This window comes from Sphaeramia orbicularis, chromosome 22 (assembly GCF_902148855.1).
Source record: "Sphaeramia orbicularis chromosome 22, fSphaOr1.1, whole genome shotgun sequence".
NCBI lineage: Eukaryota > Metazoa > Chordata > Actinopteri > Kurtiformes > Apogonidae > Sphaeramia > Sphaeramia orbicularis.
Window position 1 is genome coordinate 47,472,633 of NC_043978.1, and position 12,228 is coordinate 47,484,860.

A 12,228-nucleotide genomic window follows, 5' to 3' on the forward strand; every position below is an offset into this window, starting at 1 on the left:
GTTATTATTCTTATTATTTATTATTATATTATGTATGTTGTTTTGTTGTTGTTGTTTTAGTTGTTGTTGTTGCAGCAGAAAGTATCAGTTCATGAGGATGCACATGATTGGTTTTTGCACAGGAGACAGTAAAATCCACAGACTTCACACGGTGACGCCCATTCACATGCTTTCAGTCACCCCACTTACCGACTAATTCCACAATTATCTCACACAATAAACCAGAAATATTCACCAAAGAGCGATATCTTGCTGTAACCTTGAATGCTGAGTATGTTTGCCTCGCCCTATTCCTGACACGCCGCTGTTTGTTTACAGTTTACCAAAGACAGGGCTGGTGTAGCTAAGCAGGCTTTATCAACGCTGGCCATTCGCACCCAAGTGTCCGAGCAAACTGTTAATTTGTTTGATGGATTGAGAAAAACAATCTATTGTTGCAACAGCTGGGCAGTACAAAGCTAGCATTTGGAGCATGCTCATATGAGACCCCCAAACTCAAGGTCATTTGACAATCTGAGCCCAATCATCAAATAATCCATGTGAATTGTTGGACATAACTCCAGGTGGTAATGAGATTTTTTTCTTTTTTTTTTTTCTATCAAATCAATAACACATTTGCAATCACATAAGGTTAGAATGGGCCTGTTATATATTATTAGAGTGAGCACAAAGTAGTTTTGAGTGAAAACACAAGGCCAATGAAGAGCAACAGACCTACTGATTCTACAATTTCCTATTTTTCACCTGATTCTTACCATGTTGTGAGTGAATTTTTATTTATTTAATTTTTTTAAAAATTTTATTTATTTGCACAAAAAAAAACAGCAATAGAAAAACAGCAACATTCAAACAAGTGACAAAATTGTGCAGGAGAGGTTAGAAGCCAAAAAGAAGGCTTATATGAATACATCCCCTGAAAAGAACAATACACACAAAAAAAAAATTAAAAAAATTAAAAAACAATATAACTGAAATAAAGTAAAAACAATAAAAATGTAATCCACATTACAACCATCAAATACGGATCAAGTGATACACAGCCTTACATTTTTACATGAATTACAGTCCTTTTCAGACGCTTTTTAAACAATGATCAAGTAGATGTTGTTTGAAGTCAGGTCTTAGATTATTCCACAGATTTGGTCTTCACGATATTTCAGAGCATACTGACAGACTGAATGAAGAATCGAATAGACTTGACTGACAGTTCGGGGAATGTGATTCATAAATATGGACAAAATAAAACCAACTTCTGATTGAAAAAGTTAAAAAAAAGGAACTTAACAGACTGATCACTAAATGGCACAGGTGTGAAACATACAGTCTGTCGGCCAAAACTATCCACCAAAGGATCCAATCCGGCCTGTGGGATGAATTTGTGAAATGCAAAAATTACACAGAAGATATTAACAAACAGTAGAATCATTTTAAACCAGGTTCCAGATACAGACTAATTTGATCTGAAGTGGGTCAGACCAGTATACTAACAGAATAACCTGGAAATCATGAAAACTGCAAATTTTCTTGATGTTTTAGTGTAAAGAAAAAAAAGTTAAATATGAAAATGCTAACATTTACAAACTATCCTTTCACAAAAAATCAAGAGATTCAAGAGTTCAAGAGTTTTTTTAATTGTCATGTGCACAGCAAAGCAGGTAGTTATACTACGCAATGAAATTCTTATTCTGTTCATCTCCCTAAAAAACATAACACATTAAATAAATGAGAGTAGGGGAAACAATAGTACTAATAAAATCAACTATAAAAAATAAAAAAAATGTGAATAACCTCAACAAATATGAACAACCTGAAATGTCTTAAGAGAAGTCAATGCAATTTAACCCTTTCATGCATGAATTATGAAAACGTTAATCAAGATTTTTTCTTTATTCCTCTTTAGGCATTTAAAAAACAATGAGATGATTTTTTTTTTTTTTTTTTTATGGAGCTATTTTTCATGGAGTTGCAAAAATGTGCGTTTAATTTTTAAAGCAACAAAACGTGTATTTACTGATATACTGTGTGAAAACTATGAAATAAAAACATTAAATGCTGCGAATTTGATGTTCTCTCACATTTTAACATACACTGCAAACAAAAAGTTATGGCTATTTAAAATTTTTGGAGCTATTTTTTTTTCATTTGGGATTTTTGCACAACACTTTTTACTTTTTTTGTGTGTGAATTGAATTAAACATTTTTTTAATGACCAGACATAGTTTTATTTACAAATGGCAAAAATGACAAAAAAAAAAATGCAAAAACAAAAAATATCCTTAACTTTTGTTTGTAGTGAACGCCAATACGAGTCACTTCATGGAGATAATATGCCAAAAACAAAAAAAAATGTGTTTGTTGTTAATTACAGTCTAATAACGATAACAAGGAATTGATTTACACTCAAACATGTTAGATTCGGTTTATCAAGAACAGCCAAGTTACAGTAATGTTATCAGTTGCAGTGTTTTGTGTATTGTGTTGACTGATATGAAACTAAAAAAAAAAAAAAATCCATGAATATACAAGAGAACAGCTGTAGAACAACTGTCCACTGTAGTGACCACTGTACATGAAAGGGTTAGTCAATATAGTTATCCCTCACTATCCAACTCCGTGGGTTTTACTGATGAATCAATGTTGTAGAAGATGATGGTGTTTCCACGGTAACTACAAACCTCTGAACGTCCAAATGGGTCATATCTGTTGATCATGAAAACGACAAACTGTATTTTACACCAATTATTGACATGTAGTGATAGGATTAGTGGATGGACAGTTTAGATCAGGGGTGTCCAAACTTTTTTTAAAGAGGGCCAGATCTGATAATGTGGAGATTGCCAGGGGCCAGTTGTCCCTTCGGACGTTTTTTAAACAGTAAAAATTACATATAAAAGCACTGTTCTACAACAATTTTATTTTCATTGTCACAATATCATTTTTTAAAATGGCAATGTAACCAAATCTAAGCCAATCAGGTGTGAGCAAGTTAAAAAAAAAAAAACATTTCTGCCTTCCTTTCACATCTGGAGTCAGAAAAATAGAACAAACTGTGTGGAGTATCTTAAACGCCCAAGAAGTTGATACAAATCTTAACCCCACATTCATTTTAAACATGACTTATATGAGTAATCATTACTATATATTACTCAGTAATGCAAAGTCTGTTAACATTTCAGATGAAAACATATGTCTCTTACTCTTGTCTTTCACAAAATCATTCAGAAAGTAATATTTTGTGTCACATCTACAAGTACATAACACCAGCAGTTACAGGCAACTAACCTGGCAACTTGGTAGCCTGCCTGGTGGTGAATTCACTGAACTCAGGTTCACATGCAGAGTCACTGTTGTGAGTTTAAAGCAGTTGGAATTTGCTTCACTTTTTCGAGCGCTCACTCCCTGCTAGCTTGTCGTATGCGTTAGCATGTTTTGTCTGCTCGTGTCTCTTTACACTGAATTCCTTAAACAAGGCAACAATCTCTTGACAAATTAGGCAAACACAATCGCCTCGATTTTCAGTGAAAAAAAATTGTAATTCCCATTTCTCCTGGAAGCAGCGGCCGTCACTGTCAACTTTCGTTTTTATATTTACAGGCGCCATGGTTAGAAATTAGCGAAAAGGGTTCACGGCAAGGTCACAGAGCCAGATAGAGTTAGAGTGGAGCTGCCACCATGAGGTGAAAGGAGGAACTGCATTTGGAACCTTTTATGATTCATATACTCGGTTCAACAGTCCAAGTGGGCCATAAATAATACATTATAAAACCCAAGCTGTGGGCCGTATAAATCTGACCGCGGGCCGTGATTGGCTCCCGGGCCGGACTTTGGACACGCCTGGTTTAGATCAATACATGCTTTTGGTCGACACTGGATATTTGGGTTTTTATGGGTTAACATTCGAGATAATGGAGAATTGATTGAATTTCCAAGGTGTTTTGTTCAACAATGTTTCACGGCAGCGCTAAAAAAAACATAGCTAATTAGAAAATCAAAGTGGATATATGGCACAGCACAACCTCAATAATTACATTTTCTAATAACAAATTACTTTTATAATATAACATTAGGTAAAGTACTTCGGAGACACGTAACTTGGAGAAACTTGCAGAACATCACGATGTGAAAGAGCGATAACATATGATTGATAAGGTGTGATCTTCACCCTTATCTCCTCTGATAAATAGTGTTTTTAACTACGCAGGAGAAATGTAAAAATTGCACTTAATGAGCGAAAACAAGCTGCTCTGCATAATGTTAGTATTCACACTATAAGCCCGTCCAATTCTCCATCGCCTAAAAATTTACAGCAGAGCTTTGGAGTGATTAGACAGAGACAGTGTAACCTCCTTCTCATTCTGTCATCATGCGAGGAGCCAATTAATAATTAAAATACACCAACAATACTGATCTCAGCTGCCCAAAATGAGCACTATTCCATCAAGGCAACATTCTGTTCAGATCTGATCCAAGAATTACAATCTGAATGGTGTCACGGAGGCTGGAGCCGCTCGCTTCATTTTCCACGCCACCAGCCAAGCATGTGATACGGCCTAGCAAAAATAAATGGATGTTCAAACACTGATAAAACAGTAGCATTTCAAGGTTGGAGCAACAACTACTACTTCTTTACTAAAAGTTAACTGTAAAAACATTAAGAGTGCAGGATTCAGGACAAAAAAAATCTGTAATGTCATAGAACTATTTCACATTAACCCAGTGGTTCCCAACCTTTTTTGGCTCGTGACCCAATTTTAATAGTTTGCTATACTATGGTGCAAATAAACGTTAATTTTAGATGACATTTAGACTATATAATGTCAATTTTTATTAGTAAGTTTTAATTTTTTCATTTTTTTTTAATGAATTATTAGAAATTTTGAACAACACCAGACATTCAAACAGAGACACTTTTTTTTGGCTTAAAACGAATTGGTTTTTGATCATGTAATAGTTTGCTTTAATATGTTGCAAATAAATGTTAATTTTAAGCACCATTTAGGCTATATAATGTAGATTTTTATTGGTAAGTTTTCTTCTTTTTTTTTTTTTTTTTTTTTCATAAATTATTAGAAATTTCAGACAACCCCAGACATTCAAAACAGAGACACTTTTTTTTGGCTTAAAACAAATTGGTTTTTGATCATGTAATAGTTTGCTTTAATATGTTGCAAATAAATGTTAATTTTAAGCAACATTTAGGCTATATAATGTTAATTTTTATTAGTAAGTTTTTTTTTTTCCTTTATTTATTTATTTATGTTTATAAATTATTAGAAATTTCTGGTGACCCCAGACATTCAAAACAGAGACTTTTTTTTTGGCTTGACATTAATTTGTTTTTGATCATGTAATAGTTTGCGTTAATATGTTGCCAATAAATTTTAATTTTAAGCAACATTTAGGCTATATAATGTCAGTTTTTATTAGTAAGTTTTAATTTTTTCTTTTTTTAAATTTTTTTTTAAATTTTTAATAAATTATTAGAAATTTCAGACGACCCCAGACATTCAAAACAGAGACTTTTTTTTTTTTGGCTTGAAATTAATTTGTTTTTGATCGTGTAATAGTTTGCGTTAATATGTTGCCAATAAATGTTAATTTTAAGCAACATTAAGGCTATATAATGTCAGTTTTTATTAGTAAGTTTTAATTTTTTTCTTTTTTTTTTTTTTTTTTTTTAAATAATTATTAGAATTTCAGACGACCCCAGACATTCAAAAAGAGACTTTTTTTTTTTGGCTTGAAATTAATTTGTTTTGATCATGTAATAGTTTGCGTTAATATGTTGCCAAAATGTTAATTTTAAGCAACATTTAGGCTATATAATGTCAGTTTTTATTAGTAAGTTTTAATTTTTTTCTTTTTTTTTTTTTTTTATAAATTATTAGAAATTTCAGACAACTCCAGACATTCAAAACAGAGACTTTTTTATTTGGCTTGAAATTAATTTGTTTTGATCGTGTAATAGTTTACTACTATGGCGCAAATAAACGTGAATTTTAGATGACATTTAGACTATATAATGTCAATTTTTATTAGTGAGTTTTAATTTTTTCATTTTTTTTAATAAATTATATTAGAAATTTCTGGTGACCCCAGACATTCAAACAAAGACTTTTTTTTTTTTATTAAAATTAATTTGTGTTTGATCATGTAATAGTTTGCTTTATTATGTTGCAAATAAACGTTAATTTAAGAGACATTTAGACTATATAATGTAAATTTTATTAGTAAGTTTAAATTTTTTTTTTTTTTTCTAAATTTTTTATAAATTATTAGAAATTTCAGACAACCCCAGACATTCAAAACAGAGACATTTTTTTTGGCTTAAATTAATTTGTTTTTGATCATGTAATAGTTTGCTTTAATATGTTGCAAATAATTTTTTAAGCAACATTTAGGCTATATAATGTCAAATTTTATTAGTAAGTTTTAATTTTTTTTTTTTTTTTTTTTTTAATGATTAGAAATTTCTCGTGACCCCAGACATTCAAACAGCACACCTATCTATAGATATGCTTTTATGTCAATTATTTGAGTATAGTTTTAATGGCGGCAAAAAATTGGAGTTGTACCACATTTGGCTGCAGTCTGAACCAAGGTTTTAATACTTTTGTTTTGGATTTGTCATTATAGTTTAGTTTTATTTAGTTTGACTTTTTTTTTCTAATTCAGTTAGTTTTAATTTGTTTTTAGAGCAGGTTTGCTAGTTTTTATTAGTTTTCTTTTTTTTTCTAAAGGCTTAGTTTTAGTTAGTTTTAGTATTAATTTTAGTTTTGTCGTATTCAAATAACTCGCAGACAGGACTCTGCTGCTTTCTCCCAACTTTAGTCTCCATGTTTCCAGGTAGAGTGAGGACGACAAGTGACGAGAAGTGACGGACTGAAGTGTCGTAGGGTGCCGCCAGCTAAAATCGCTAGAGTGAAATAAATCGATTTCGTATCAATCCGATGTTGACAAAGACGAAAACAAAAGGAATTTTATCCATAATTTTTTATCCGTTTTTGTTAGTTTTGTAAGAACACAATACAGTTTCAGTTAGTTATTTTTTCTTTTAATTATAGTTTTTATTTATTTCAGTTAACGGAAATGTTTCTTCAATTCTAGTTTTCGTCATTTCATTAGTTTTCGTTAACCATAACCATAACCTTGGTCTGAATGTGGCCTAAGCTTGAAATTTGAATTTCGGAGTATTTCTATGAGTGAAATATAGAGGGTTAAAGATGGACCACCAGATCAGTTTATAGGAAATCCAAATAAAATTAATGAGACCAGAATGATTCCGGGTATAAAGAAAAAAAAAAAATTCATATTGTCATGGTCTGCGCTGGTGTTACCGCCGGCTCCTCCCTCTCCACTTCCGTCTACCCTCACTCACCGGTCACAATCGAGCTTATTTAAGGCTTGGTTTTGCAGCCGTGCGGCGTTGGATCATTGTCATTCTCATCTCTCCATAAGCTGGACTCATCACCCTCTTCATTGACTCTGACCTTCACCACCCCCAGGTTTCATGTGTGTCTTCACCATTGTGTTTTGTTAATAAATCCGTTTTTCCCTCCAGCACCGTGCAATTGAGTCCAATCACTCTAAACCATCATGACTAGTATTTGTTGTTGCTGAGTGCACTTCAGTGTAAGTCTACAAAAACAAAGGCTTTTTCAGGCTAACTCCAACAACAGTTCGTGGTATTACAACTTAACCCTTTATAGTTCACTCATAGAAATCCTCTGAAATTCAACATTTCAACCTTAGTGTGTGATAGGAGGTAAGTCTGTTATTGCAAACTACATTGCAAACTCACTGATCAGTTATGTACAAACTAGAACACTGAGGTCATCAAACGCAGGGTTACTAGCAATTCCCAGAAATATTACAAAGAAAATGGGGGACGCAGCCTTTACTAACTATGCACCAAAGTTATGGAATACAATTCCAAAAGACATTAGAGAAGCCAGTTCACTGAATATATTTAAAACCAAATTAAAAACATTTTTATTCTCATTAGCCTTTGAAAGGAGATAAAAATGGGGTCACAATTCAGGAACCAGGAATGTGCGTTTTTTATTTTTTATTTTATTTTATTGTATTTCTGTTTTTATTTTTTTATTTATTGTATTTCAAATTTCATCTTATTTCTTGCACTTCAAAAATTCTATGCATAATCAAATATTTTAATGTGCGCTGTTTTTATATTTATTTTTATTTTATTGTATTTCTAATCAAATCTTAATGTATTTTAATATTGTATTTTTTTCAATCAATGTGAAGCACTTTGGGCTACAATTTCTGTATGAAAGGTGCTATACAAATAAAGTTTATTATTATTATATTATTTATTATTATTATTATTATTATTATTATTATTATTATTATTATATATTATATTATTATTGTTAACAAAAACTAACGAAATGAGTAAAACTAGAATTGGAAAAACATTTTCGTTAACTGAAATAAATAAAACTATAATTAAAAAAAAAAATGATAACTAACTGAAACTGTATTGTGTGTTTACTAGGGATGTCCGATAATATTGGCCCACCGATATTATCGGCCCGATATTGGCATAAAAATGTAGTATCAGTGAATATCGTTATCGTTTTTTTTTTTTTGCCTATCATTAAAACAGATAAATAATGCCTTGATTTCGCCAGCATTTACCGACACGTAAATGACGCATTGTTTGTAGCTGAAAGAAATGTGCAGTTTTCAAAATTGTCAAAATTGTACAGTAGAGTTGCCACACTGTAATGAACTCATAGAGGGAGGGAGAAAATAAATAAATATGGCATTTTTTCCACCTTAAGTTGAAGTATGTATTCTTTGCACAGACAGTACTACAATACAATACAATGCAATAAATTAGGCATGATGTGTTAATTCCATGACAGGAGATATGTGATGTTACCTAAAATTAGTTTAATATCCCACATATATCGGCAGCGGTATCGGTAGATATCGGAATCGGAAATATTGGACAATATCGGCATATCGGTTTTTGGCAAAAAAGCCAATCGGACATCCCTAGTGTTTACAAAACTAACTAAAACGTATAAAAGTTAGAGATAAAATTCCCTTCGTTTTTGTCTTTTTCGATGTTGGACTGATAGGAAATTGATTTATTTCCCTCGAGCAATTTTAGCTGGCACCATACGGCACTTGACGGTCCATCACTTGTCGTCTCTTGTGGTTTCCAGTCGTCTTCTGGTCCCCACTCTTCGTGGAAACATGGAGACTAAAGTTGGGAGAAAGCAGCAGAGTCCTGTCTGTGTTTATTTGAATAAGATGGCAAGTAAGATGGGAAAGAAGATAAAAATATGAAAAAACTAAAACTAAACTAAAACTAAGCATTTAGAAAATAACGAAAACTAATAAAAACCAGCAAATCTGCTCAAAAATTAATTAAAACTAACTGAATTAGAGAAAAAAAAAAGTCAAAACCATATAAAACTAACTATAATGAAAAATCCAAAACTATTATAACCTTGATTGGAGGACATAACATGACTTTATTACTTCTGTGAAATTTTTCAAAATGTTTTACTGTCATGTAGAGATTCAAGGTCAATGAAGTTACCATATTTGGTTCCTTGCCCATAAGTGGCAAAAAAAAAAAAAAAAAATCCAAGAAGTAATATAAAAATACAACAGAAACATATGTAAGGTGAAAGGAACGTGTATTTTAGACCATTAGAACATCACTCTTAGAACATTAGACCACCATAAGTGCTGATCCAGACCCTGTCCACATCCACATGATCCCTTTGAACATCATTCCTTACATTAGTACCATTACTTCATGGTACCTAACAAGCAGGTACCTCACTGTTCATGCAGAGGTGGAGCTTACAGACCCTGGAGACCACATTGGACCTGAGATTGCTGACGCACTGTCTTGTAAAATACCAAAAATAGTCACTTGCCCGATAAAGGGTTAATGTTAAATCAGACAAAACAATTACATTAGTGCAGTAACAGAAAATGTTAGAAATCTGGAACAAAAAATTTAAAAAAACAAAAATACAACTACAAATACAGATATTACTGTCTGTGATTGGCTAGTATTTGCCAAATTATTTCCAACATATTTATCTTGTCCATATATGACAATGACCTAATACATAATGGGATCACATGCTTCTATTTGCGGTTTAACCCTTAGTGGTCTGAGCCTATTTTGTCTGTTTTTCAGTACTTTTGATTTTGCCTTTATATATACAAAGAAATGTCTCCTATACCCATGTTTGGTATCTTTTTTTTTTTTTTTTCAGCACAACTTCATCTATCTCATCTGTCTATTGTTTTTTCACTTTAACCTACTATATCAACACAAAGGACAAAAAACACACAAAAAAGATAAAATATGATTTGAAAAATTTGGATTATTTATTGCATAAATAACACAAAGATGCTTAACGAACCTTTTCAAAGAGTTCAAAAGTGAATATTGGTTCCAAATTTAAGTATATGAAATTAAAATTCAAATTAAAACTACAGGAGGTCCTCGGGTTACAAACGAGTTCCATTCCTACGCTGGCGACGTAACCCGAATTTCCGCTTAAATCGGAATTAACCCTTTAATACCCCCTAAATCTAAATATCCAGCTTCGTCGCCATCGTAATGGCTTTCCTCTTGGCTGGACCAGCATTGCTAGAAGATCCTGCTTTCTTTTTTGGGGCCATGATGTGAAAAAGGAGGTGAAAAAGGCGAGGATACCGAGAAAATTGTGGAGCACAAACACAGACACTCTATACTGTGGGGCTGGAGACAAAATGGCGGACAAGACTCAGGCGTCGTAAAGTCGAAACAGTGTACAGGGTGGGAAGCAAAATTTACGATGAACATTTAGTTGTTTTTTCTCAGCAGGCACTACGTCAATTGTTTTGAAACCAAACATATATTGATGTCATAATCATACCTACACTATTATCCATACCTTTTCAGAAACTTTTGTCCATATGAGTAATCAGGAAAGCAAACGTCAAAGAGTGTGGGATTTGCTGAATGCACTCGTCACACCAAAGGAGATTTCAAAAAGTTGGAGTGTCCATAAAGACTGTTTATAATGGAAAGAAGAGAATGACTATGAGCAAAACTATTACGAGAAAGTCTGGAAGATACTATTAAAGAAGAATGGGAAAGTTGTCACCCGAATATTTGAGGAACACTTGCGCAAGTTTCAGGAGCGTGTGAAGGCAGTTATTGAGAAAGGAGGACACATAGAATAAAAACATTTTCTATGATGTAAATTTTCTTGTGGCAAATAATTCTCATGACTTTCAATAAATTAAAGTGGTCATACACTGTCTTTCAATCCCTGCCTCAAAATATTGTAAATTTTGCTTCCCCACCCTGTAGAGTCTTCCAGTCACCCTTTATGTTGAAAACTAGCACCATAAACAAGCCTCTGCATATGAAACCAACTTGTTTTCATATCTAACGAGAACCAAATCACCTTCAACAGCCTTAACGATGCAGTGGTTGAGGTCAGAGTTGGACTTCCGCTCTGCCCTGATTGGTCTCCAGGTCATACATGATGGAGCGATGACAGAAGGAAGTCGATAACCCAAACCGAAGCTCTGATATGTTTCCCATTGGCTATATCTGCCTGTGTTACTCCTACACAAAGTATGCTGGGATATGATTCAACCCCCACCGTGACCTTAAAAAAAAAAATCAAATGAATAAACCATTGCATTGTGAACCAGCCAATCAGAAAAGAACGCACGTATCAAAGTTCATGTTCCACATCCAAGACAAATGACTTTTTTATTGTGTAGCTGTCAGAACCAAGATGAAAAACAGAAGGAACACCACAACCACAACCTCCGAAGCCTCCGAGTACTGCTTGTGTGTAAAGTATTACATTAGCTTATAGTTAGCTTCGTCTGTTGTTTTGCAGACTTTTTAAAACGGACAACATTTTGGGATATGCAATAAAAAGACTTTAACCCTTTCGTGCACGAATTATGAGAACCTTAATCAAAATTTTTTCCTGAGTGTTTTATTCCTCTTTAGGCATGGAAAAAACGTGATAGAAAATTTTCTTCTGAAAATTAAAATAAATAAATAAATAAAATAATATACAGGGTGTCCCATAAGTCTCCATACATAGGAGACATAACATTCCATACATATATGGTTCTAACATGTATTTCTTTATATTTCTTCTTTATACAGGGGTTGGACAAATAATGGAAACACCTTAAAAAATCAACAAAATATAA

At 32.8% G+C, this 12,228-nt stretch overlaps 1 long non-coding RNA gene across 1 annotated transcript in view; it reads left to right on the plus strand.

Moving 5' to 3' along the window:
* The window catches only part of LOC115414102 (uncharacterized), a 54,529-nt gene extending 43,727 nt beyond the window's left edge, over window positions 1–10,802 (plus strand). The window contains exon 3 of the long non-coding RNA XR_003934563.1: window positions 10,745–10,802. This is a non-coding gene — a long non-coding RNA (uncharacterized LOC115414102). The remainder of the gene's footprint in view (window positions 1–10,744) is intronic.
* Window positions 10,803–12,228: the final 1,426 nt, after the last annotated feature.